Genomic DNA, 26,855 nt, shown 5'->3' with positions numbered 1-26,855 from the left:
TCCTAACAAACACGTCACCTGACATAGAAAGTAGCAGGGGATGATGGTCGCTTTCAGTTCTGACGTCCACCTTCATATCATCCAGAAAGGGCCACAGTCTCACATCCACTAGAAAGTAATCAATTACGCTTGTAATTGGGCCACGTTTGAAGGTGGGTGCAGTATCCAGGTCAGAGGGCATACGGCCATTGCATGCCCTGAGACCATGTTTCAAACAAAGGGATGCCAATTGGATAGCTACATGAGAGTTAACACAGTTATTGTCACTAGTCAACTGGGCAATCCCCCATGTTTCATCTTCATCCTCTGTGAGACCAGTTAGCATCGCAGAAGGTTCAAAAGTGCAGTTTACATCCCCTGCTATTATTAAGTAAGAAGTTGATTGCAGGGTATCTAAAAAGTCAAGAAGCTGTTTTAAGACCGGTGACTCAGCCCCTCGCGAAACCGAGCGGGCGTAAATATTGACAAATGTTATAGTAAAGTCCTGTTGGAACGTAATTTGTAGCCCCATCAGATCTGGGCTATCGAACTTTAAAGTCTTGTATGTGCACTGTACATTTTTGTTTAATAGCATCAGAAGTCCTCCTTTAGCTCTGCCCATCAATTTTGTCGAGGGTTGAGCAGCCACATTGAAGGAAAGAAACCCGTCTAGGGTAGTCGGCTCTTTGGACCATGTTTCCTGAAAAAGACATAAGTCTTGGGTATTAATATACGAGCACCAGTCATTATCGTCTAGTTTCCTCCCAAGGCCTGCTAGGTTCCATGTCATGATTGATATGCCTTTTTTCTCAAGGACCGGGGTTGGTGGCTGTTGGTTCAGTCTCTCGGGAGTCAGCTCTGTATCAGTGGGACCATCAGAAATCGTCGGACTGAGTTCCGTTAGACTAGTGCCGGGAATTGGTCCCTGTGCTGTTGCCAGTCATGCCGGGTTAGACCAAATAGTGTTGACATGCCTGGACTGTTTGCTGATTGAATTGTTACGTACGTAATCAGGAGTTTGTAACTGGCCTTCTGTTTCCGGTGCTGTCTCTAAGGTGATCTGCCCCCTTTTTTGTTCCATGAGATGAAGAGTTCGGTCATTGAACAGAACAAGGTTTTCTACCAGAGATCTGTTATGGAACTCAATTGAAATTACATCGTGTGTTGATCCTGAGGGACACCACCGCTTAGTGTTACAAATATCTGAACGTATAACTGATAGACAGTTCCTTTGGTGTCGTAACCAGTGGATTACTTTGTTAGCCCTGGACTCATGGTCCTCACTGAGTCCAGGGGGCAATTTCGGGACTTGTTTCAAGAAGAGAGTATTAGTTCCAGGCTTGAGACATTGGGGTTTTGGCAGTTGGACTGGTTCGTAAGATGTCCTCTGAAGAGAGGGGACATTAGAATAACCGGGAGCATATTTGGGAGCGAATGGGTCGTTGTCGTTAGGAATAGCATTGGATCTCCTAGGAGGGAAGTTGTCAGTCTGTTTGCAGCTCTTTGCTGGCGGGTGGTTTGAGGGCCCTGAGGGTAGTTTGTTAATAGCAATGTGATTTCCCATGGTATCCCCCTCATCTAGTGGTCTTTTGCGATGTCGGCTCGCCTGTGTGATGTTGAATTCTAGGCGTGTTGCGTTCCCATCTAGGCCGACCCGATTTGACTTCTCCTTTTGATGATCGTTTACCTGGCCCCCCTGTGCAAGCTGAGTTGTTAGTATTGAATCTGGCATGGTATGATCTAAATTTGCCTCTTCATCCCTATATTTGCACTTGCATCCACACTCTAAGCTCTCTCGGAAACATTTGGCCATTTGTAGAACCAGGGATCTAACTTCTTCTATTCTCTGAAGTATAAGGGCATTACTAGGCTCGGTGACAGGATGCGTTAAGGGGGAGACAGGGACTTGTTTCGGGGAACTCTGGATGATATCTTTGTTGGTATCATCTGATATTATATCAAAACCTCTAGGAGTTTTGTCGTCCTCGGCTAGGGCCTCAAACCGGTTTCTACAAGGAATATTCGGGATCGGGTTAGTCGCAGGACTCAGTGGTATAGCAGGATTTAGAATGTTACCCACTGTTCCCACGTGGGGAGATCCGCTCCTGTGCACCAATGCATTTGTTGTGTTTGTTATAGCATTTGAGGGGGGGATGGATAGCAGGTGTGTTGTTAGTATGGTTGCACTGTTTCTAATCGACCCTGGGTCCAGGTCTTGATCCTTTGACCTTTTCTTAAAATAGTCTTGTATCTTCCCTGGAGGAACTAGGGCATTTTTTCCGAGGGAGGCACCGTTATGATTAGGCGAACAGTTTAAAATTGCCTCAACCTCCTCAAACAACTGATCTATCTCCTCAAAGGTTTTTTTTGGCTTAGTGACCGGTTTAGCAGTGCGCTTTCTCTGCTTTTTGCTATCTGTCAAAGGACCTAGTGAGTCAGCAGCTTTCCTTTTCCCCATGGTGCCTGTAAAGTTATAGAATACCTGAAGTATGTAAGTTAGCTTACTTGGTGTATTTTAGGCAGTAGATGAAAGAGAGTGGGCCCAGCCCGGCCTCTTCCGGGCGATGACGGGCGCAGGACGGGCCCGCCCTTGGCCCGGGCTTTGCCCGGGCGCCGCCCGCGCGCGTCCCGCGCTGCGGGAGCACGAGGTTCTTTTAAAGGGCTCCTGCCCTGTTACGTGGCTCTCTTCCCCGGCCTCCCGGCAGTGACAGCGCTTCCCGCGACGGCGGGAGCGCGAAGTTCTTTTAAAGGGCTCCTGCCCTGTTACGTGGCTCTCTTCCCCGGCCTCCCGGCAGTGACAGCGCTTCCCGCGACGGCGGGAGCGCGAGGTTCTTTTAAAGGGCTCCTGCCCTGTTACGTGGCTCTCTTCCCCGGCCTCCCGGCAGTGACAGCGCTTCCCAGGACCACAGGACCACAGGACCTCCCGTACTATAATTAAAAGATTTTTCCCTGGGGTGGTGGTGGTTCATGGGGTGTGGGGGTGCCCCCCTACTATTTCATTTAAGCCTCGGGAGGTGGCGATCCACGGGGCATAAATAAGACCAGGAGTGGGGCCCAGTGTGCCCCTCCTTTATTTTTTATATGCCTCCTGGACCTGGCCCACCTGGCAGCTTTACTAAAACAAGCACAGGAGACCACGTTTTTTAAATCTGCATGAACTTGAGACATTGTTGCAAATTCACTGCAAATGTTTTCTTTTTTGTTTTTTTTTTTGTTTTGCCCTGGCGGAGTCCATCTGGGAACCTAGCACCCGAGCTAAGGGGTCAGGGTGTCCCTACCCTGCCCCATTTTCTTTTTTTTTACATTTTATCTCTGGCTTGTCTGAAGCCAAGTCCCAAGATGGCTGACAACATTTCCTGGTTGAAGTGTTGGCAGTCAATCAGATCTCTGCATGAGATCGGGAGTATTTGCGTAGTCTTTGTGCCTCCAGATATCTAGATTTAGTTTTCTTTTAATATTTCAAAAACTACTGAATGGATTCACATAAAATAACAAAAAACACTTTCTGGACCGAGAGCTACCTTCCTGCCAAATTTGGGGTAATTCCGTCCAGTGGTTTGGGCTATAGTCGTGTCTAAAATACCTATGGGAATTAAAATGGGAAATGCACTTTTTTTGCCCCCCCCCCCTTTTTTTTTCTCTGCCCCCGCTTGACGAATCACCCGAAACTTCCCATGCACAAGAAGAATCACTGGCACACTTTTTTGGGGGAAATTTTGTTAAGATCCGTCAAACGTTGCCAAAGATAGAGGCAAGTCAAACAATGCTTTTCCCATAGAGACATGGACTTAATTATAACTATATATATTCCCTAGTGGCATCGCCACTAGGTAGTCATAATTAGTTTCCTAGAGAAAGCATTTTTTGTTTTGTTAATAACTTTGGCATGTTTGATGAATCTTCACGAAATTTTCCAAAAACAACAGTAGTCATTTCAGCTGCTGTCTGGAAAGTGTCTGGGTGATCCGTTAAGTGGGAGATGAGAAAAAGGGGGGGTTCCCAAAATGCATTTTCCTCATAATTTTTCCATACGGGGTTTTGAACGGCGAAGGCGCCAAAACCAATGGATGGAGTTACACCAAATTAAGCAGAAAGTTAGCTCTTGATCCAGAAAGAGCCCTTTTTGTTATTTGGTGTAAATCCGTTCAGTAGTTTTAGAGAAATTGATGAAAATCCAAATTGGTATATATAGGGATGTGAAGGATTCGTGACCCCCTTCCAATCTCCTGCAGAGATCTGATCGGCTGCCAACATTTCAACATGGAAGTGTTGGCAGCCATGTTGGGACTCAACTTCAGCCAAGTTGCAGAAAAAAGTGTAAAACTACCAAAAGTGGCCAGGATAGAGCACTCTTTCTGGATTGAGAGCTACCTTCCTGCCAAATTTGGTGTAATTCCGTCCAGGGGTTTGCGCTGTAGTCATGTCTAAAATCCCTATGGGAATTAAAATGGGAAATGCACTTTCTTTGCCCCCCCCCTTTTGTCTTGGGCCCTGCTTGACGGAGCACCCAAAACTTCCCATATGCAAGAAGAATCACCAGCACACTTGTTTTGGAAAATTTTGTGAAGATCCGTCAAACATTGCCAAAGATACAGGCACGTCAAACAATGCTTTTCCTATGGAGACATGATCTTAACTATAACTATATATATTCCCTAGTGGCGTCGCCATTAGGTAGATACAGTTAGGAATTCGTTTCCATTAAGAAAGTGTTTTTTGTTTTGCTAATAACAAATTTTCCAAAAAACAGCAGTGGTCATTTCAGCTGCTGCCTGGAAAGTTTCGGGGCGACCATCAAGCATGACCCGAGAAAAGGGGGGTTCTTAAAATGAATTTTCCTCATTCATTTTTCCATAGGGTTTTGAACAGCGATAGCGCCAAAACCACTGGATGAAGTTACAATAAATTAGGCAGAAAGGTAGCTCTTGGTCCAGAAAGAGCCCTTTTTGTTATTTGGTGTAAATCCATTCAGTAGTTTTAGAGAAACTGATGAAAATCCAAATGTTTAAATATGGGGACGGAAAGTATTCGTGACCCCCTTCCAATCTCATGCAGAGATCTGATTGTCTGCCAACACTTCAACGAGGAAGTGTTGGCAACCATCTTGGGACTCGGCTTCAGCAGTGTTCCAGAAAAAAGTGTAAAACAACCAGAAGTGGCCAAGGTAGAGGCACCCTCACCCCTTAGCTCTGGTGCTGAAGTCCCAGACGGATCCCCCAGAGCAAAAATACATTTCAAAAACAATTTTGCCACGATTCACGATGTATCCTCGGATCTAGTGAAAATAAAAAAATAAATGAAGCGCAGGCTCCCACGCTTCCTCCTTCTCAAGCTCCGAGCTGGGCCAAGTCCAGGGGGCATCTTTAATTTTAATGTGGGGGGCTGCCACGCTGCCCCCGCAGCCCAAGGGACCACCACCTTCCCAGGGCTATACTCATTGGAGAGGGGCCGCATGGCCCCCCTCGAGGAACCATTGATGGCCCTGGGAACCACCACCTCCAAGGACTGGCTTCTGCTATGTCCCTGTGTGCCCACCCCAGGACATAGATATTTGCTTTTGCTTGGTTGGAGCTCACTGCTCCAACCAAGCAGAAGCAAACAATGTCTGCTTTCTGCAAGAGAGATCTGTCAACCAGCTCTTCCTTGCAGAAAGCGACATTTTCATCTGTTTTCCTTGCACACAAATATGTGTGCAGGAAAGGCAGATGAAAACATTGCTCCCGCAAGCAGGGAGTTGCTATTAAAAGCAGCTCCCTGTTTGAGGGAGCTATGCTGGCTCCCCTACGGTGTGGGGAGCCAGCTAGGAAGGCGAGAGGAGCCCCCCCACCCCACTGCCCTGTCACTCTATTTCTCTCTTCCATCCCATAGTGGGAAGGAAGAGAGTGAAAGAGATTGTTATTGCAAAGGTCTCCCCATTCAAATGACTTGAAAGTGTAAGACTGGCAAGATGTATGGTTTGAATGTTACTGTTACTTTTTGATGCAAAGCAGAACAGTCTGTCTTCTGACCTACTGATAAAGCTTTTGAACTGTCACACAGTACGTTGTTGGCTCAATGCCTAGTATCTCAAGGCAGTGGGTCTGTTTATTTACTAGTGTTTGGACTGTTAAACCTTCCTAGTAATGGAACATTCATGTCTCTTTCATCTCGAAGTGTGTGGGCTGAATGTCATAGTTATGTCTGGACAAAGTACAATGAGGAGTCACCTAAGGCCTAATGGTTAAGGTCTCAGACCCTCACAATTGGGGGGTTCTAGTCCAGGTGTGTCTGAGGTCAATTCCTTGCTTTGATTTCTTTTCAACTTCAAATGTTAACGGTTCATACAGAAAGGTGATCTCACTTCTTTTTATTGACAAATACACTTTTCTTTTCAATTTGCCCTAAAAAATATCATTCTACTAATATCATTCATCAAAGCCTAAACCTCTCCCTCTCTGTTCCTTTCAAGTTCTCTCTGTCAATCTATTTCTCTTAATTTCGCTCAATGTCTCTCAATCTCTTACTTTCTGTCTCCCTCTCTCTCTTCCATCACATAATGAGATGGAAGAGAGAGAGAGATAGTCATTGCAATGATCTCTCCATTCAGTGAGTTTAGAGCACAAGGGTTCACCTGTGGCATAATGGTTAAGGTCACAGCCATCACAGTGGAAGTTGAGGGTTCAAGTCCAGGTATATCTGTGGTCCTTGTCCTACTTTAATTTGTTTTCAATCTTGAAAAGTTTAAGGTTCATAATGAAAGGTGAACTCACTCTTTTTAATTAGCAAATACATTTTTGTTTTCAATGTGTCAAGAAATATCTCATTCTAAGTATATCATTCACAAAAGCCTACAAATTGTCTATCTCTCTCCTTCTCTTTCTCTCTCAATTTCTCTTTTTCAATCTCTTTCACCTACTCACACACTCACTCAGTCCCTTACGCACCCACTCACAAACTCACGCGCCCACTCACAGACCCACTGAGACCCTCATGCACCCACTCACACGCGACCCAGACCCTTATGCACCCACTCACAGACCCCATTTCCTTTGGTCTGGACACGTTATGAACTGGGAAGGAGGCACACAGCCCCCCTCCTTGGGCCAGAAGTGGCCACAGGGAGCCTATCCCCACGTATCTGGCTATTAAAGGGTGGGTGTCCTGGAGCCCACCAGGGAACCCACTACATCATTGATGGGGGCCACCAGGAGAGCCCCAATGCCTCAGTGGTCTCAGCCATCTCCCCACCGGAGCAGAAGCCGGCATTTCTGCTCGAAGGGAGCACCCATTTTACATGCTCCCGCGTGCTGGGAGCTGACTTAGGCCCAGATTTAAGAGGGCCTAGCGCCATCTAAAGACACATTAGTGTAATTTGTTTGACACTAATGTGGTGTTAGAGGGCCAGAAACTCTGCGGCAGATTTACAAAGTGGCACAATGCATGGATTGCACCACTTTTTAACCTTTTGCGCTACATTATGCCTGCGCCAGGCATAATGTAGGCCAAGGGGGCGTTCCTCCGTTTGGTGGGCCGAAAAAAGGGTACACAGAAATCTAGGAGATTCTTTGCATCATTTTTTTTGGCATTTTTGATGCCTGCTCAGAACAGGTGTTAAAAGGGGGCACACCATTGTTTACAGTGGGCCCCTATGTACCATTCATGGTTAGCGCCAGAACATTTTGGTGCTATTGCCCCTACACTGGGCGATGGTGCGGCATATCCTAGATACGGCGCACACATGGTGGAGGTTAGGGGGATGCTAAGGGGTGCGAATTTACTTAAATCTGCCCATTAGTGTTTGCTCTCACTTGGCGGGAGCTTTAAAATTGATTCATATTAGAGAGCAAGTTACACAATACAAAGATATGGCCCAGAGTGAACTACAATACATGTCCCATAGCTCTGTGGTGATGGCATATGGGGAAGGGGGCCAACCTAGCCGGAACCTATATCAGTGCCTAAAATCTACATGGGCAGTCAACCATATTGTAAAACTTAATAGTTCTTGCCGGAATGCAGATATATTTCTTTCTAGATTTCGATACAAAGCTATATGCTGCCAAGGATCCCACTTGAATGGTGGACATTGATATATACCGTGAGGACGTAGCCTTAGCGTGGTTCACCCTTGCTCAACGGAAATTTCAAGCCCAACTGATAACATTAGAGGAAGTGAAAGATGCTATCCGATCCCTCACTAATGGTAAAATGCCCAGACAAGATGGTTTGACCAGTGAACTTTACAAAGCATATGTGGACCTACTGACCCCGCATCTTCGGGCATCGTATGAGGAAGCATATCACAACAAGATGTTTACCCCAATGCTTTGTGAAGCCCTAATAGTCACATTACTAAAGCCCAACAAGCCACATGATGCCTGCAAATCATATCGGCTACTCTCATTGACTAATACAGACACCAAAATCTTAGCTAAAATAATTGCCAGTAGATTACACCCTTGAATGGCCAAACCAATCCCTATCAGGCCAATCCAGTTTTATACATGCCAGATCTACAACGCACAATTTACGTACCCTCTTTGTGTTACTGCACTATTTGGATGCCTCTATGGCAGCAGGGGTGGTGCTCTTAGATGCTGCCAATGCCTTCGGTTCCATCAAGTAAACCTAAATGTTCACTATACTGGGCCACATGGGCAGTAAATGGGCATACTTCGGAGACACTAACTATATGTCAGGGCAGGCGTCAGTGCTGCTCACTATCCCAAACCTATTTACCCTAGCTTTAGAGCCTCTGGCATGTGTGCTCTGTCAACTACATGTGCATACAGCATTATGTTTTAAATTATGCCCTATTAGTGTCTCTCTTTATGCAGCTGAAGTGGTACTATAAGTCTGTGACCCTCATATTTATTTAGCAACTTATAGTTTCCTTAGGGCACAAGTTATAGTTACTAAAGTAACTTTAACATTTGTTTTATTGAGTGAAAATATGAGTATTCAGTAAATACATACATATGTGTATATATATATATATATATATATATATGTATATATATATATATATATATATATATACTGCTTTCAGTAAATATATACATATATACATATGTGTATATATAACTATATATATATATATATATACATATGTATGTATATATTTACTGAAAACACTGAATACACACACATATATATATATATATATATATACAATATGTGTGTGTTTGTGTGCGTGTGTGTGTGTAAATATATATATATATATATATATATATATATATATATATATATATAGGTATTCACTGAAAAAAGAAAGGTTAACATGACATTATAGTTAGGTATGGTAATAATATCTTACTTTGCATTAAAAAAAACCTTAGACATTCAATCAAAAAAATAAAAGTTAAAGGGATGTTTTAGTTAGGTGTAAATGTTAGTTAAAACATACTGTTCTAAATTAACAAAACCAGTGAAATTCACCAGTTATGATTAACTCAAAGAACCATAATTCGTGCCCTGAAGTAACTATAACTTGTGCCCCCACCATGCACAGTGTTGTCATCAATTTTCTAATTTCAGATGTTGCAGTGATGTTAGCAATGATGTCATCAAACATGTTGAGGGATGTGGTGGGGAGATAATTAGCAGTGCCTGAGATATAGCTATTTTAGGGCATGAGGTATAGTTACTTGAGAATTTGTGGTCAAATTAAAAAACATATATGATTTTAGTCCCAGGGTGTCCCTTCAGGACTCTCACACCAGGCCTAGGGAGCCTACCCTGCCCCCTTAAATATTTGTTTACATTTTACTTCTAGAATAAAGGACTGGGTCTAGAGTCCTAAAATGGCTGCTGACACATTGTTATTGATGTAGCAGCAAATCAGATCTCCTCTTCAGATCTGTCCGCTCAGCGGATCCTCCGCAGCATGAAATATCTATATTTTGTAGCCCTAATTTCTCAAAAAACTACTGAACGGATATACATAATATCACAAAAACCACACTTTCTGGCCAAGATCTAGCTATCTGCCAACTTTTGTGTAATTCTGCTCACCTGTTTGATGAATGTTCACCTGTTTGGGCTGTAGCTGTATCTAATTTTCCTATGAAAAAATGAAAATTCATTTTGGGGTCCCCCTTTTACTCAGCCTCAGCATTGACAGATCATCCCGAAAGTCTCTGGGAAGGAGCTGTGGTGGATGGAATTTTTTTGGGAAAGTTTTGTTGTGATTCCTCAAGTATTGTTAATGTTATAAGCAAACTGTGTACTGTGCTAGCTCTCTAGTTCTATTCTTGTGTGTTCCTTACCCTTCTTATGCCACATCTGATTCTGAAGATCCTGTGCCAGAAGACATTTTAACTGAATAGTCTCAAGCTAATTTTGTGCGTCTCTCCCTTCTGTTCTTCTCTCTTTTTCCCCATGCTTCTCTACAGCTTGTGCTATTACTATGACAACTACTTCTCAGAAAATGAGTAGGATCCATCCCCTTCAGTCCAGTTTAACACAAAGCCCGCTCGATAGTGCTATTCACCCATTCTGCTAATTTATTTTCAATTTCAGTGTCTTCAAGAAATACAGTTGTATTCCCACTGTGATCAGAGCTTCGGCTAATGCTTTGGAGGTGAAAGCCAGCCTTTGGGCTGAGTGAAATGTATGAACTCCTCCCATTGCTACAAACACAATGGGTTTTGTATAACTTGGTAAGCCACTGCTTGTCACTACGGTCAACCCTACAAAAACAAAAGCAGGTGTCAACTGTTACTCGTACAATTTAGTACTGATGGATACGATGAGGTGGAAAAAGGGGCCTGTTCTTTTAGTGAGAGAAACTGGTACTGGCATCACTAAGATGGATAGTTCAATTATTGACATATTTTATATTCTAAAACATAGTGGCTAAAAGCTTTGGGCATAATTGGCTATCAGTAACATTCACAAAGGAGCTGTAGCATTGCTGACACACCAGCATGAGCAAAAGATATGCCATCTCGGAATGCTTTAATTTGGTCCATTCTCACAGATTCATTGATAATATGTATGTTGCCTACTCACAAAATTCAGACATTTGGAGCCCCATCAGCACCCAGAAAAAAAGTATATTTAACTGAGACCCCCGTGGTGCGAGGCTTGATTGTCATGATTACTTCTAGTATGATTTATGGATCAATTTTAGATTGTGACATAATAATGGCTGATAAACACCAGAACATTCATTTATGAAGAAGCATCAGCTGTTACATTCTCTGCATAGTGAATAATTTACCTTGCTACCGTTGGCTGAAAGTGCACCAATGGAAGCCGGCTCTGGAGAGCTGCTGGCTGAGTCTAGAGGTGTTTATTCTTTGGATTTCCAATGTCTTACGTCTACCTTGAATGCAAAAGTCAGAATCTAAAATGACTAGAGTTGGAAAGCTTAGATCTGCCTTTTTGAGGGCATGTAATTGTGCATTAAGCTCAGCTTTTTGTGCAATGCAGCGTCTCAAAGGTTTAGTGTGGTTCTGCCGAACTTTGGCACAGATTTAAGAGAACCTAGAGCCTTCTTGCGCCAAATTAGCATCATTTTTTATTACGCTAATGTGACCCAACAAGGCCAAAATCGCCACGCCATATTTACAAAGTGGCGCAATGCATGCAATGCGCCACTTTGTAACGCTTGCACCACATTATGCCTGTACCCCCTTTAAGGGGACAGTAAAAATGGTGCAGTGGAATCTAACAGATTCCACTGCACCATTTTTGGTGGCTATTTTTAATACCTGCGCAGAGCAGGCATTAAAAGGGGGCATACCATTGTTTTCAATGGGCCCATATGTACTCTGCAGGATTAGCACCAAAATGTTGGCACTAAACCTGCACAGGACATCAATAGCGTCAAAACTGTGTACGCTGTTGCCCCTACCCTGCCCCATGATGCGCCAGATATTAAATACGACACACAGATGGTGGAGGTAGGGGCCGCTAAGGGGCGCATGAAAAGTGGTGCTGCATTTGATGCAGCACCACGTTTCTTAAATTTGTGCTTTTGTCTTTTGAATGCTAAAACTAATGCAGCAGAATGGCAAGCCTAAAACCCATCACCAGTTGCACAGGACCATCAGTATAAAAAATTCTACTGTAAGTGTGTGGTATGCGCTTTTGATACTGCGGACCTACTTTTAGCATTTTAGCACCCTTTAAGAACACAACAAACTTATAGGGGTATTAAGTAGGAAATCTTGACCGTAAGAATGTTATTCTCCTTAGCAGTAGGTTTTCCTCAAATATGCAAACCTACAAGAATCTTCTCTACAGGCTGAAACCACTCCTCTACTGAGGAATAGATAGGCTGCTTATTTACTATGGGAGTAGTCTCTAGTGAGGAATATAGACGAACACTAATCTCCTTACACCTCCAATGCCTAGATTGCACTCCTTATGGCTACTTGTAAGTACCTGGCCTCTTCTAAAATTGTGGTATGCTAGGTAACAAATCTTTGCCGGTGAATATGGGAGTTATAAGTTGGTACAAAGGTTAAACCGTTTCTGTGTGATATGTAGGACTGACCTAAATTTAAGAAACCCATAAGGGCTTGCAGTGTAAAAAATGCATTATGAGGTTGAAGCTTTCTAAGCTTCTCAAGAAAATCAGATGTCATGTTATGTGAACCCCAATATTTTGCAGGTCGCAACTGGGTAGATTACCCTGCCTCAAATGGAAACTGTGATCCTTGTGGGAAAAAGGGAAACTAGCAGGTGCTTCTCACCCCTGTCTCTGAAAGAAGCTGGGCTTGTGATTAGATAAACCTTTCACATAGTCTCTTGCTGTCACAGGTGAAAGATAAAAGTGGTCCCATCCCAATCCCGCAAAATCAGTGCACACACAAACTCATGTAAGCAGTAGGAAGGGATACCTTGAATCACCATATTAAAAGTGACAGTTATCCCGCCCCGGAAGTGACGCCATTTCCGGTGGCTGGGACTTCCGGTGTCCATGAGAGCCCTCCCCGGAAGTGCCATGTGTGTAGGGTGTGTCACGTGGTCTGTGACCTCATGGTGTCATGTGTTAACTATGTGGCTGTGTCCTAACCCCCATGGGTGCTGGTCTATGGGCTTTTGTAAGATGTGGGCCTTTGTGTTGTGCAAGTGTTTTCAGAGCCTGTGAGGACGGGTCTGGACATTTCAGACAATCAGGGGCAAGTGACTATTAGGGGGTCTCTGCACAGGGCGGCAAAGGGGGCGGTCTGACCAAACCTCCACAGTGTTGGCTAATCCAAAAAGAGGGGCAGGTCAAACATCCGAACTCTTGGCTAATCCTAAAAGAGGGGCTGGTCAAATTATATGGTTGTTAGAGCCAACCAATCATGGTAGAAAAGTAGATCTAAACAGATGTACACCCCACAGGCCTTTTCCAGGGGTTGGCATCAATGGGAGCCCAGTAGAGGTTAAATTATAAACTGTCTATGTAATTAAAAGTTTGAAACAAAACAATGGTCCTGTATTTCAGATTAAAGCAGATGTATACCCCCAATGACTTCACAGGACAGGGCTCAGAGGTTGACAGGCGTTGCAAATCTAAACAGGTGTACACCCACCAGCCTTTTCCAAGGGATGGTATCAATGGGAGCCCAGTAGAGTTTAAATTATAAACTGTCTATGTAAGTAAAAGTTTGAAACAAAACAATGGTCCTGTATTGCAGATTAAAGCAGATGTATACCCCCAATGACTTCACAGGAAAGGGCTCAGAGGTTGACAGGTGTTGCAAATCTATAACAGATGTCTATAAACAGGTCCCAAACCAATACTGAGCCTGGGCATAATTAGCAAAAATGGTTCTGGTATAAAAGCCCCCCACACATTCACAGGCCTCTTTTCTTTCTGAACTACATACTTGAAGTTTGTGGAGAGCCGAGGACCACAAGGTTAAAAACAGGAAGTGCAGAGTCCAGACTGGTACTGCTAAACCTCGTCTACTTAAGGTTTGTAACAGTGTGATGTTTGTATATGTTTTACTATAGTTTAACAATGCCATTAGCCCCCGTCTGTTTAACTATATCTAGAAACGAAAAAATGCATGTTTTTAAAAATGCTAATAATGTATTTTAGAGGGTCTGTAATTATCTTGTGGGATGTATAGGTAGTGTTTAACAATGACATTAGCCCCATCCTGTTTAACTATACATAGACAAGTAAAAATGCATGTTTTTAAAAACAAAATGCTAATAATGTATTTTTGCGGTTCTGTATTTATTTTGTGGGCTGTATTGGGCTTGTTTAACTTGTACAGGCTGGTTCAGGGGCTGTGTAGGGGGTCTGTATTTTTTAAAGTCTGCACGTATTTTGGGGGGTTGTTATTGTTTATTTGGTATTTGTGGAGTCTTGTGCTATGTATTTGTCAGTATCTTTACAGCTCTGTAATTATTTAATGGGCCGTATTGGACGTGTTTAACTTGTACAAGCTGGTTCAGGGGTTGTGTAAGGGTCTGTATTTTTTAAAGTCTGCACGTATTTTGGGGGTTGTTATTGTTTATTTGGTATTTGTGGAGTCATGTGCTATGTATTTGTCAGTATCTTTACAGCTCTGTAATTATGTAATGGGCCATATTGGCAGTGTTTAACTTGTACAGGCTGGTTCAGGGGATGTGTAGGGGTCTGTATTTTTTAAAGTCTGCACATATTTTGCGGGTTGTTATTGTTTATTTGCTATCTGTGGAGTCTTGTGCTATGTATTTGTCAGTATCTTTACAGCTCTGTAATTATTTAATGGGCCATGCTGGACGTGCTTAACTTGTACAGGGTTGTTGTGGGGTTGTGTAGCAGACAGTCTTTTAAGTGTGGTTGTATTTAAGATGTGCAGGGCTGTTGTGGTGCTCTGTATGTATTTTTTTATTTTATTTTTTATGTGCAATTTGTTGGTTGGTCACTGTATACTGGGGGGGGTCACACATTTAATTGTAGGCTTTAGGGGTTAATGAGGGCTGTTCTGGGGACCCCTGATATTAATTTTAGAGACAGGCCCTCTGCGCTGCAGAGAGCAGAGTTCTAAAATTAATAACTGTGGGCTCCAAAGCAACCTGGAGCTCTAGGAAACCCCATTATCAACTTTTCAGCTGTTCTCAGAGCCCAAGTGTGCTCTGAGAACAGCTCGCTGAAATGTTAATAATGGGGCGCCCCAGAGCATTCCCTCTCGGGGGTGCCCCATCATCAGCATTTCAGAGCTACTCTCATAGCCCCCGTGGGCTCTGACAGCAGCTCTAGGCATTTTCTTATATATTTTTTTTAATTCATAATACCTTCTCCGTGGCGGCGACTGCAGCCGCCACGTAGAACTTGGTATAAAGTTAACAGCGCTCTGCTCGAAGCCCACGTGGGCTTCGAGCAGAGCGTAATTTTTTACTTTATACCTAGGTCTCCGCGGTGACCTCGGTATAAAGTTGACAGCGCTCTGCTCGATGCCCATGTGGGTTTCGAGCAGAGAGTCATTAACTTTATAACTAGGTCTCTGCGGCAGCTGCAGTTGCCGCGGAGACCTCGGTATAAAATTAACAGCGCTCTGCTCGAAGCCCCCGGGGGCTTCGAGCAGAGCGTCATTAACTTTTTACCAAGGTCTCCAAGCGGCTGCAGCTGCCGCAGAGATCTAGTTATAAAGTTAATGACTCTCTGCTCGAAACCCACGTGGGCATCGAGCAGAGCGCTGTTAACTTTATACCGAGGTCACCGCGGAGACCTAGGTATAAAGTAAAAAATGTGGGACCATGGCCTTGCGCGCTTGGGCCCTGGGGCCCTTACAGTTTTAAATAAACAAATAAAATAAAAAAATAATGAGTTTGGGCCTTCGGGCCCCTACAGTTTAAAAAAAAAAAAAAATACAAATAAAATAAATAATGAGTTTGGGGGCCTGTGGGGGCCTTGAGCCCGTGGTTCTAAGGCCCCCTGGGCCCCATAGGGCCCCATAAAAAAAAAAATCACATATCATAAAATAAAAATAAAAGATGTACAAATTAAATAACAATAAATAAAAAAAACTATCCCTGCTAAAGATTCTATGACCCCCAAGCACCCCACACCACTCACCGTATTTCATGATGGCCTGGGATCCGAGGTTGTTGCCCTGAAAAACCCTGGACCTCACACATGTTGCATCCACATCCGGCCATTTTCTTTTTTTTTGTAAACAAAGACTGTGTGCTGTTGGAACTGGCTCAGCTTGGGTGCTCCAACCTGGAGGCTGGAGTTTAGACTGAACTCCGCCCCCACACATGGTTCAGGGCCTTGTTGAGCTCAGTCGAAAACCAGGCATGGATTCTAGGATCCGGTTTTCAGTCTCTTGTACTAGTATAAATTCTAGGAACTGTAATGTTATTAAACCGAGATATGTTATATATTTTTACAAATGTTGTAATTATACAGATTTATAAAGACATTTGACTGCCCTATAATATGTTTACAATAAGATTGTGGATCCCTCAGAATTATATAAATAATGTCTTATAAAGAGAATCCTAGAGTTTGCAATGTACTAGAGCGCCACCCTGTGGCCATTGCTTATTAAACCATGTACAGTTTTTGAGAAAACCTTTACAATTGTCAATGTGTATTTATACTTCCAGAACATCGACATTCATCAATTTGAATCATGATATATATATATATTTTTTTTTGTTTATTTAATTTTTATTTTTTTTCAATTTTTTTTATTTTTTCAACACTTTGCATGTTTTTATGAAGGGTTCTGACCTAGAAGATGAAATGTGGTGTGTTTAAAGGCAATTCTGTCTCTCTTGTACGCAGGACCGTCAAGAGTCTGGGGAGTCCCTTGTAGAAATGGAGACAGTGTAACAAGGTGAGTTACAGGCCATAGGTCATTCTAAACTGAGTTGTCAGGATTGTTATTTTTTTATATTTTACCTCTAATGGGCACCCGTGTGTTTGCATAGGTTATGATGCAGAACTCAGGTGTGCGATTGCCTCTCTGCAACAAATCCTCCATGTTCAAGAAGGGTCAAGCACATTGTCTCAGGATAGCGCTTTTGCAGGTAAATAATAGGGTTCTTCTTGTAACCCCCTGAAAACCTAAAAAGCCCAACAATCAGCCCTATATTGGGCCCGCTCAGTGAGTTCGTATAGTCTATGTATTATTATAATGTAAATGTAACATTATTTTTTCTTTTTATCCCAAGGTGTCCCTGAGGGAGAAACGTCCCTGAATCTGGATAGGAGCTTTAAAAACACTGACCGCAAAAGGAAGTCCCCAGCGTCTAAGGACGGGCCACCTATTAAGAAACTGTAGCTTCTGATGTATACAATCCTTAGTGTGTCTAAACCTCTTTCACCCCCATAGGTATACCAGCTATAACAATCCCTAATATGTATTTTGCTATCTTTACATCCTAGAGCCACCCCACAAGAGCTCCAAAGGTGCCGGCCATCCGCCTAAATTGCCTCGGTCATCTTTAAAGGTCAACACTGGGACTGCTCAAAACCCCACAGCGCCATCGGTACTCGTGAACCACCCAGACCCCCAAGACCCGCCCTGCAGCCACTCTACAGCCACCGATCATGGTCCAGGTACAACTCTTAACTACACCACACCATCTGTCATAAAGGGCATGACCAGTACAGCGAACACTTCTGCAACAACTACCCCGGGGAGGGGGCTTGGACAACCGGACATTATCGTGCTTACATCCCCTAACACCCAACAGTTTTGACCGTGTGAGGCCTCTGGAGGGACCCCAAAACAGTGCAGCAATCCTAAAATAAATCGTCTGTCATTAAAGAATCGTAGGAAGAAGTTCCAGACCCCTGAGCTACAATCTGTGCCTTTAGACTTATCTTTCAAAAAATTTGTTAAGGTGCAGCCGGTTCCACCTATGTCCCAACGTTCTAATACAGGTGTGTCTGGCACCGCCCTAACCCCTCCTGGTTGTACAACTATCCCATCCCTGTTACATGACTCGCCAATGGAAAATGATCACCCCGTAGAGGATCCTTATTCCCATTGTATAGGACTTCTTAAGGCTCTAGCTGGTACTGACCAGAGTTCTGAAGCCCCCGCATCCCCTCGTGACACTTCTAAGACGAGCCCCTCAAGGTTACAATCAGTAGGGTCTCAATCAGCAGTACCCAGCCACAGCACTGTCTCTACATCAGCGGCCATCGGTTATTACGATAAACATTTAACCTCCCCATGTCTGATGTCCCCCGATACACCCCCAGGGGCATACAACCCCACCAGTCCTACACCAAGTGCCTGTGCGCAGTGGTCTTCAACATCCTCATCAATATACCCCGCCAGCAGTATAGGGTGTAGCGGATCGCAAAATCAGAGTTTTGGAACACCCTCGAGCGATGATCAGGCCTCTCAAACTCCTGGGTGTTCACACTGGAACCCTGTTTTTACGTCCCGCTCGATCCATCAGCAGTGAATGGGGGTGATAACGTCAGCCATTGTCCTATAACAGTGGTGTCTCTGGGAGTTGGTAATCATACCTCTAATGTCACAATTACTGGCCTTGAAACCAACCTTTCAAACCGTACTAGAGTTCTAGACAGCTACATGAAAGAAAAACATCAGTCGTTTAGACAATTAAAACTCCGTCTAAAAACTTTAAAATTGTGTAAGAACGACTGTAATACAGAGACATCCAGAGCTAACATAAAGGCTTTAAAACAGCTGCTGGCTCGGTGTAGAAGTATGGTGGCCCAAGCTTGCGCTTCAGCAGTTGTAGTCATGGGTAACATACCAGCGTGACTAGGCGATCGTGCAGACCAGGGCAATGTTAGAGCAACATTTACCGGTACAATGGGCATTAGGTCTAAATATAAAAAGAAACCACAGCACCTGCTTAGTAGAACTCTCATTGTTTTACGTGTGCTCAAAAGTCAGAGGCAATGTGAGCCCCCAAAACCTCAGCCCATAAGGCCTCAAAATATACAGTTTGGAGGTGTTGATGGTATTCACAGGCCCTCTGGGGATGATGGTCAGCCCTAAACAACCTTAAGGATCCCCACCCGCAGTAGGTGAAGTGGCACCACTTGTAAACACCCCAAATATTGTTCAGATTGGCAGGGGTCAGTTACCAAAAACCAGATGGACCCATAAGAAGCCAAAGTTGTTTGGTAGCGCTAGAAACCGCAAGCTTGTAATAAATAAGTTAAAGAAAGCCAGACTCTGCGTTACCAGAAGGTCTAAAAACACACCTGCAGTAATTCTCATGCTGAGGCTTCAGAACCAGTATTTATGGAAAGTGTGAGACAGTATAGTCGCGTTGTAGAGCGGTTTAACGCTACAGAACACTATGAGGAGTTTAGGTTCATTAACCTTGATCGCCTACACTCCTCAGATCATGGCGTTATAGCTATACATCAGGCTGTGCAAACGCTAATCGAACGATTGTTACACGATGTGGGGCCTAATGATTTCTTTCAGATGCGTTTTCAGGGCCAGGGTCTCAATAGTCCCCTGTTCACCAGACGGTCGTCTCGGGATTTGTTTGATGCTGAAACGTTTTTAGAAAACCTATCTAAACTTTTACAGAGCAAGGCTGAATTACTGGCGTACGGGTCCTTTAGAATCATCGCCCTCATTGTTAGGGGTCGCGAGGGTGGTGCTTCCAGAACCTTAAAGAGCGTTATGTACAGTAAAATCATCGGCAAGAAATCTCGTTGGTTGCTCGATTTTAATACCGGAGTTACAAATATGTGTCTGGCCGCAAGCATTGCAGGCTTATTGGTGGACCGCTCTACCCCAGACGCCGTTATTATGTCGATGGCTGTAGCAGCCCATGAGGCGCTTCAACTACCGTCCGACAGAATGGTTGGTTTTGGGGACCTGAGACTTTTTGAGAACCACTTTGCAGTGACGGTAAAAGTTCTATACCACGCTGGTTCTTGAAAGTACTTCACTACCAATGAAGGTGTGAAAAACAAGACCGTGTATGTGCTACATCATGAAAACCACTTTTACGGTGGCTTGAACCTGAAGGGTTTTCTAGGGGCCAAGTACGTATGTGAGCATTGCGATCACATATACAACAATCGGACCAAACATCAGTGTGAATTACACTGTAAAATGTGTCAATGACGATACTCAGAAAGTGAACTGCACAATGTGCAAGCTGTTTTGTCAGTCGCAAGACTGCTTAAACACGCATATCAGCCTAGCCCAATGTGTTCTTAAAGCAGACTCTGGGGTTTGCGGTCGTTACAAGCCTGTGGACCACAAATGTAAAGGTATGCAGTGCCCCAGGTGTACAGCGGCTTTTAAAGCCGGAACAACCCACTCGTGTTACATGCTCAGAAGTCACCACCAGAAAAAAACAGAAGACTATATCATATTTGATATAGAGTGTACGCAAGAGACGGGGGTGCACCAGCCAAACTATATTTACGCCCACCATCTAACAGGTGATGGGAGCTGGGAGTTTGAAGGCGGTCATGCGTGAATGATTTCCTCAACACATTCATGCAACCGCGATACCAGGATTATACATTTCTGGCTCACAACTCCAAAGCATACGACTCGTTCTTCATTATCCATGACCTGATACGTGAAAAGCTGCCTGTTAATCTCATTACCCAAGATTCCAAACTAATGTTGCTTAAGGTTATGCCTTTTGACATTAGGTTCATAGACACCTTGAATTTTCTGCGCGTGAAGTTGAGCAAGCTGCCAAAAGCCTTTGGTTTTGAAGGTTGTAAAGGTTATTTCCCTCACTTTTTTAACACATGGGCGAATCAGAATTACAGCGGCCCTATGCCTCCGCCAGACAGTTATGGTTACGAGTACATGATGCCCTCTGAAAATGAGAGTTTTCTACAGTGGTACGATGAAAACCGTGAAAAATGGTTTCATTTTCAAACCGAATTGAGAGCTTACTGTCAGGCGGATGTTATGATATTGCGAAAGCATGCAACCTTTTCAGAGACATTGTGGTGACGATGACGAAGTGGGTCAGGTTTTATTAAAACCAAATCACACAAGAGTAAAAAAAATATATATATATCTGTATTCCTGGACCCATTTAAAAACATTACTTTGGCTTCAATGTGTATGTCTATTTATAAACACATATTTTTATTGTATGGAACTATCGCCTTAGTACCGCCTGGCCTCTATAACGGTAAACAGAAACGTTACTCCACCCCGTCTATTCAGTGGCTCATGTACGACTCTGCGAATGAGAACATCTTCATTCAGCACGCATTGCAGGGCGGCGAATACCGTCTGGATCGTTACTACCTAGACGGGTATGCATTAATTAACGGTGTGCCAACCGCCTTTGAGTTCAACGGTTGATTTTACCACGGGTGTCCACAGTGTTACAAACCCCATGAGTTTAATAGACTGCAGGGCACCACGTTTGAACATCTGCACCGGCGGACTCTGGCGAAGGCGCAGTATGTTGAGAGCTGTGGATTTGTTCTGAGAACTCTCTGGGAACATGATTGGGTAGCTGAGCTATCGAAAGATGGTGAGCTGGGCACTTTCATTAAGAGCCAGCAGTTACCTTCACCGTTGGAACCCCGTGACGCCTTATTCGGCGGTCGTACAAACACCATACAATTGTACCGTGTAGCTGGACCGGGTGAGAAAATACACTACTATGACTTCACGAGTCTGTATCCGTTTGTGAACAAGGTGAAGTTGTACCCTGTGGGACATCCTATGATCATATACAGGAACTTTAAACCTACTTTGGAATCGTTAAGTGCCAGATTCACCCTCCACGGAAACTTTACTTTCCGGTGCTCCCTTATAGAGTCGACGGTAAGCTAATGTTCCCCCCTATGCCGAACCTGCGCTGAAAGTAAACAGATTAGCGAATGCTTGCATAGTGATGAGCAGAGGCTGCTGGAAGGGACTTGGTGTACCATCGAGGTGCAGACGGCCCTCGAGAAAGGGTATCGTCTAGGTAAAATCCTGGAAATTTGGCACTTTCCAAACACAACCCCCTGCTCTTTTCTGAGTACATCAACTTGTTTCTCAGAGACAAACAGGACGCCTCTGGGTATCCAGACTGGTGTGTCGATGAGCCCTCAAAGAAAAAGTATATCGCTGATTACAAAGCTCGCGAGGGTATTAAACTGAGACCTGCGTTCATTAAGGTTAACCCCGCCCGCCGTCAGCTAGCTAAGCTCTGTCTCAATTCCTTGTGGGGAAAATTTGCACAGCGTACCAATTTGTCAAACACATCCATCGTCACAGATCCAGATGAGCTTTTTAAGTATATATTCACACCGGTTTATGACATTTCCAGTTGTGAATTTATTGACGACGAGATGGCCGTTCTATGTTGGAAATACGCCAAAGAGTACCCCACAACGTGTAACAATATAAACATCTTTATAGGCTGCTTCACAACCGCTCATGCCTGGCTAGAGCTTTACAGGTTGCTGGACAAGCTTCAGGATCGTTGTTTGTACCACAACACTGACTCTGTTATCTTTGTTATAAGACCTCAAACTACAAGGTTTGCATGAAAGTCAAAGGTATCACTTTAAACGTCAACAATACGATTAAAATAAACTTTGACAGTCTGAAGGGTCTGGTGCACGAGTACTCCGCCTTGAGCGATCACAAAAATAGCAACGCCATAGTCGTAAACCACCCGAGCATAGTCAGGTCCAAGAAAAAGTGGGAAATTACAACCCAACCGTTGTATAAAACCTTAAGAGTAGTGTTTGACAAACGGGTCCTCACAGCGGACTACAAAACACTGCCTTACAGTTATTAAAAGACATTAGAGGCTCGAACTCCACCCAGATATGGACACCAGACTACAACACCCATTCTCCTGCATTTTAGCTGGTCCCTCCAATAGCGGTAAAAGTTTTTTTATAAAGAAACTGCCAGAAAACGCTCCCGGTGTTTTATCTCAGACCCCTAACAACATCGTGTGGCTTTATTCCTGCTGGCAGGATCTTTACACGGACCTCACCCTAAAGTTCCCACACATCCGGTTTATAGAAGGCATCCCCGGTAATCTCAACAACGATGACTTGTTACCAAAACAACTTGTAAACATGGTCGTGGTGGATGATCTCATGTGTGAAGGCGGGGACCACCCCGAGATTGAGCGGGCTTTTACGCAATATTCACACCACCGTAATCTGAGCCTATGCTATATAGTGCAGAACTTGTTTTACAAGGGTAAGAGCAACCGGTCCATAACTCTCAACGCCTCATACCTGGTCTTATTTAAAAACCCCTGAGACAAGCTTCAGATCTCAATTATAGCTAAACAAATTTACCCCGGAAACACACAGTTTTTCATGGAGGCCTTTAACGATGCTACAGCAAAACCCCACGGCTACTTACTGGTGGATTTAAAACCCAACACTCTTGAAGACTACAGACTTCGCGCAGGTATACTACCACCTGACTTCCCTGTCGCCTACACGCCTAAAACAGGGCCCAAAGTCTATAAAAAGAACAAGTAAAAAGACTTTTATAACATTTACACTCTAAACCTTGTAATATAAGGTCCCCACAATGTCTGCGAGGCTGCGGCGTAATTTAGGCCTCCTAAAAATGCTGATCACAGCCAGCCCCTCGAAAAGAAAGGCCATCCTTTGCGCTGCCTCGGACGATTTAGTGGCAGCCATTTCAGAAATAGCCCTAAACACCCTAAAAGGTAATGTCCCGATATCAACAAACCAGTTCCGCGTTCTGAAGAAGAAGCGCCACATTATTAAGAAGCTCAGCAATAAGAGGGCGTCGCTCCTTTCTAAAAGAAAACTGTTCAAACAGTCTGGTGGTTTTATAGGGTCGCTGCTAGGTATAGCTATACCCCTAATCACAGGGCTACTGTCGAGACCCTGATGGAGCACGCCCACAAAATGTACCTCGTACCACGGCAACAGCTGGAACATCTGGGCCCTTCTACCACTGATGTCTGGGACATACGCAAAAACGAAACGCAGCGTCTCGACACTGAAATCAAAGCCATTTTGAACCGAACTGATTTAAAACCACACGACAAAGCAGGGCTTTACTCAGGAGCCCTTCAAAACTTTCTACAGTACTACAAGCAACTAACCTCTGAAAAAAACAAACTGACTCTGTATACCCCAGATGCTGAGCAGCAGCCAGGACCCTCTATGGCGCCTCAAGACCTAGGACCCACACCCGCAACGGATGCCTTTGTCTTAGACCTTTTAAAAAATATAAGTCAGAAATATAGAGGGGCTGCTCAAATGTTGCTCAGTAAAATGACTGCTACTAAAGATTTGACCACGTGGAACGACCGGGATGAATTCGTTTACAAGGGTCAGCCGGTTGCTGGTTCCCACATGTATGATCTGGTCAGCGGTCTCACACACAGTAAAACCCTATCGACACAAGACGCTCCTAGAGGTTGGGAGCAGTTCCTAAGTGCAGCTGCGGAACTCAATATTCCCTCAACGATTATCGGTAATGCAGAGAATCGCCGTAAGCTTAAAAGTTTAAAAGATCCAACCCCTGCTGTTTTTACAAGGAGCCCCGCCATATCGACGTCACCTTTCTTTCCACAACTAACACCAGCTAGGAGCAGCGTTGCTCTTCCTCTGGGGCCTAAAAAGAGACTATTCAAAATGAACACTTGGCTACCGCTCTAAATTTGCACCCATGTACAGTTTTTGTTAAAAGTTTTGCAGTTCGAAAAATTTTGCTTCATTTGATATGTTTACCCTTGTAAATGTTTGTGCTGAAACAGGTTTGTAATAAACACTTTTACATTTTCAACAGTAGTCGGACATCTTTTTTTTTTTTGTTTTTTTTAAATGGTTTGAAAATGTGTGCCGTGTGAATAAAAAAAATGCCTAGGCTGAAATCATGTTTAAAATGTTTTATTTTTTATTTTAGACACTCATAAGTACAAATAGCGGATTTACAATACCTTACACTTTTGACAAAGACCATATTCTGTTTTAACAGCGTTCAACATTGTCCTGGAGTTTTCATTCACATATTTCATAACAACACCGTCGTTGTTTACTAGATCGGCTGAGTACAGATTAAAAGAAATTCTAAACATTATACCTTCAGACATTTTACTAACAAAGTATATACAATGTTCCCCACATGTGATGGCCAAAGGATCCTGCACACATATTTTGTTATACTCAACCGTGGGTGATGCTTTTTTTACATATTTGAATATCGGCTTTGTATAAATACTATGCTCAGGGAACTCTGCTAATCTATCAAACACTATAACCGTGTCCACATCCAGAAACAGAGCCGCCCAATGTGTACCGTCCTTGTAATGGGGATCGGTGTTAAATACGAGGGTGCGGGGTCTTTCTGGGCCTATCTTTTCAGGTAGTCCATCGCTAGGGAATACACCTAGAAAGTATTTCTTAGCATATTTATGTCTACTTAAGAAGTCTCGTATCTCCGTATTTCCGCTTTTAGATTTCCGTTTTTGATCAGGTTGTAGTGGTCACCGTCTTCCATGTCAGGCGTCAGGTCGAACACAAACAGCGTGTACCTGGCTGCATACCCTTCTCTTGAAACAACTACTCCAGAGTCCCGCAGCTGTTTCCCCATTATCGAGACCATCCTGAGATATTCCCTGACAAAATTTAATGTTCCAAAATTCGGCGTGAAGGGTTTTGCGGGTATCACGGCGCCCTTGTGAACCAAAGCGGCATAGTTGATATCGTAGTGTTTGAAGTTGAAAGGGTTTGAGTTGTAGAGGCCGCTAAAAGCTGTATTGTCCAGAAACCCTATGATGATGAGTTCCGGTAATTGTCCCAGAAATAGATTCTGCTGCTGCGTTAATCGGGTACCGGCGGGGATGCTGAATATCTTCAGAGCAACTCTTTCAATGGCATACTTGGCGTTCGATAATTGTAAAGCTTCTGCATGGGCCAGTCTGACAATCAGGGACACTTTCACTCTCTTTACAAACAGGCTCGCGGACAATACAACCAGTTTATACTGCTCCGCATCACCGCTGATGAGACAGAAAGCGTCCTTGTTACGATTGAGTTTGATCTTAAGATCTATACCATTGACTAGCAGTTTGTCTTGGAAGAAAAGGTCTGAATGTACGCGCCCCAGGAGGTCAAACTGCCTACTGCCGGCGACGAAGCTGGCTCTTTTTTTAAAACCCTTGTTGTCCCCATCCAAAGCCGTGTTCTCCAAATGCGCTTCGGTATCTCTGTAGAAGAGCCCCGCTGAAAGCTGTGTGTCCAGTGCGTCACGACTATAATTTAGAATACTCTCTATGTAGGCCCTGTAGGCATACATGTTATCACTCTGCGTGACGAGTCGATCGCCTAGGTTAATGTCCACTTGAATAAACATTGTTGCGATGGGGTAGGCGATCGGGGCCACTCTAGCATCAGCCTCGATGTTGGCACCATTCGCTTTGGTTATTTTACAGACGAGGTGCAGAAGAGTGTTGTTGAGATCCAGGTACATATCCGTGGACCCCGACACATAAAACTCTATCGGGGCAAGCGGTGTCAGAGCGGCCATAGGCGACACTTCCATGAAAAAACTGTTTTCAATGCTGGTCTGTGTGGGTTTGAGAGAAAACAGATCTAACTCAGATTTGGCGCATTCACCCGATGCACAGTGTACGAAGGCCATGACCGATGCTTTAAAAAATATTCGCACTAGAACGTGTTCTCTTCTTCTTCTTGGAAGATATCTTCCGTCTTACGGCTCTTCTTTTGTGAGGGCCTTTTGAAGTAGTCCTACACTTCTTATAGGGCATTGGTGGACCCCTACGCCTCGAAGCCCTTCGCTTCCTTTTAACACCAGCACTCGCATTGTACATCATCCCAGCTCTCCTTGGGGCTGTCTGTTCATATGCTCGGCGACCGCAGACGGTACACTACCCACGACATCCTGGGCGATGTCCGTAGCAGCCGCTTTAACATGAGGTTTTGCAATTTCGAAACCCTCTTCTCAAAAAGGGCATGGCTTGCCTAAACATGCTCCGGAAGAAACCCCCCAATC

At 44.0% G+C, this 26,855-nt stretch overlaps 2 long non-coding RNA genes across 2 annotated transcripts in view; one reads left to right on the top strand and one right to left on the bottom strand.

Moving 5' to 3' along the window:
- Positions 1-24,626, top strand: part of LOC138260393 (uncharacterized) — a 78,910-nt gene extending 54,284 nt beyond the window's left edge. The window contains exons 4-6 of the long non-coding RNA XR_011198852.1: positions 16,688-16,739; positions 16,834-16,932; positions 17,077-24,626. This is a non-coding gene — a long non-coding RNA (uncharacterized lncRNA). The remainder of the gene's footprint in view (positions 1-16,687; positions 16,740-16,833; positions 16,933-17,076) is intronic.
- Positions 1-26,855, bottom strand: part of LOC138260392 (uncharacterized) — a 143,620-nt gene that overhangs the window by 14,711 nt on the left and 102,054 nt on the right. The window lies entirely within an intron of this gene.

This window comes from Pleurodeles waltl, chromosome 9 (assembly GCF_031143425.1).
Source record: "Pleurodeles waltl isolate 20211129_DDA chromosome 9, aPleWal1.hap1.20221129, whole genome shotgun sequence".
NCBI lineage: Eukaryota > Metazoa > Chordata > Amphibia > Caudata > Salamandridae > Pleurodeles > Pleurodeles waltl.
This window is presented reverse-complemented; position numbering and strand designations above follow the sequence as displayed.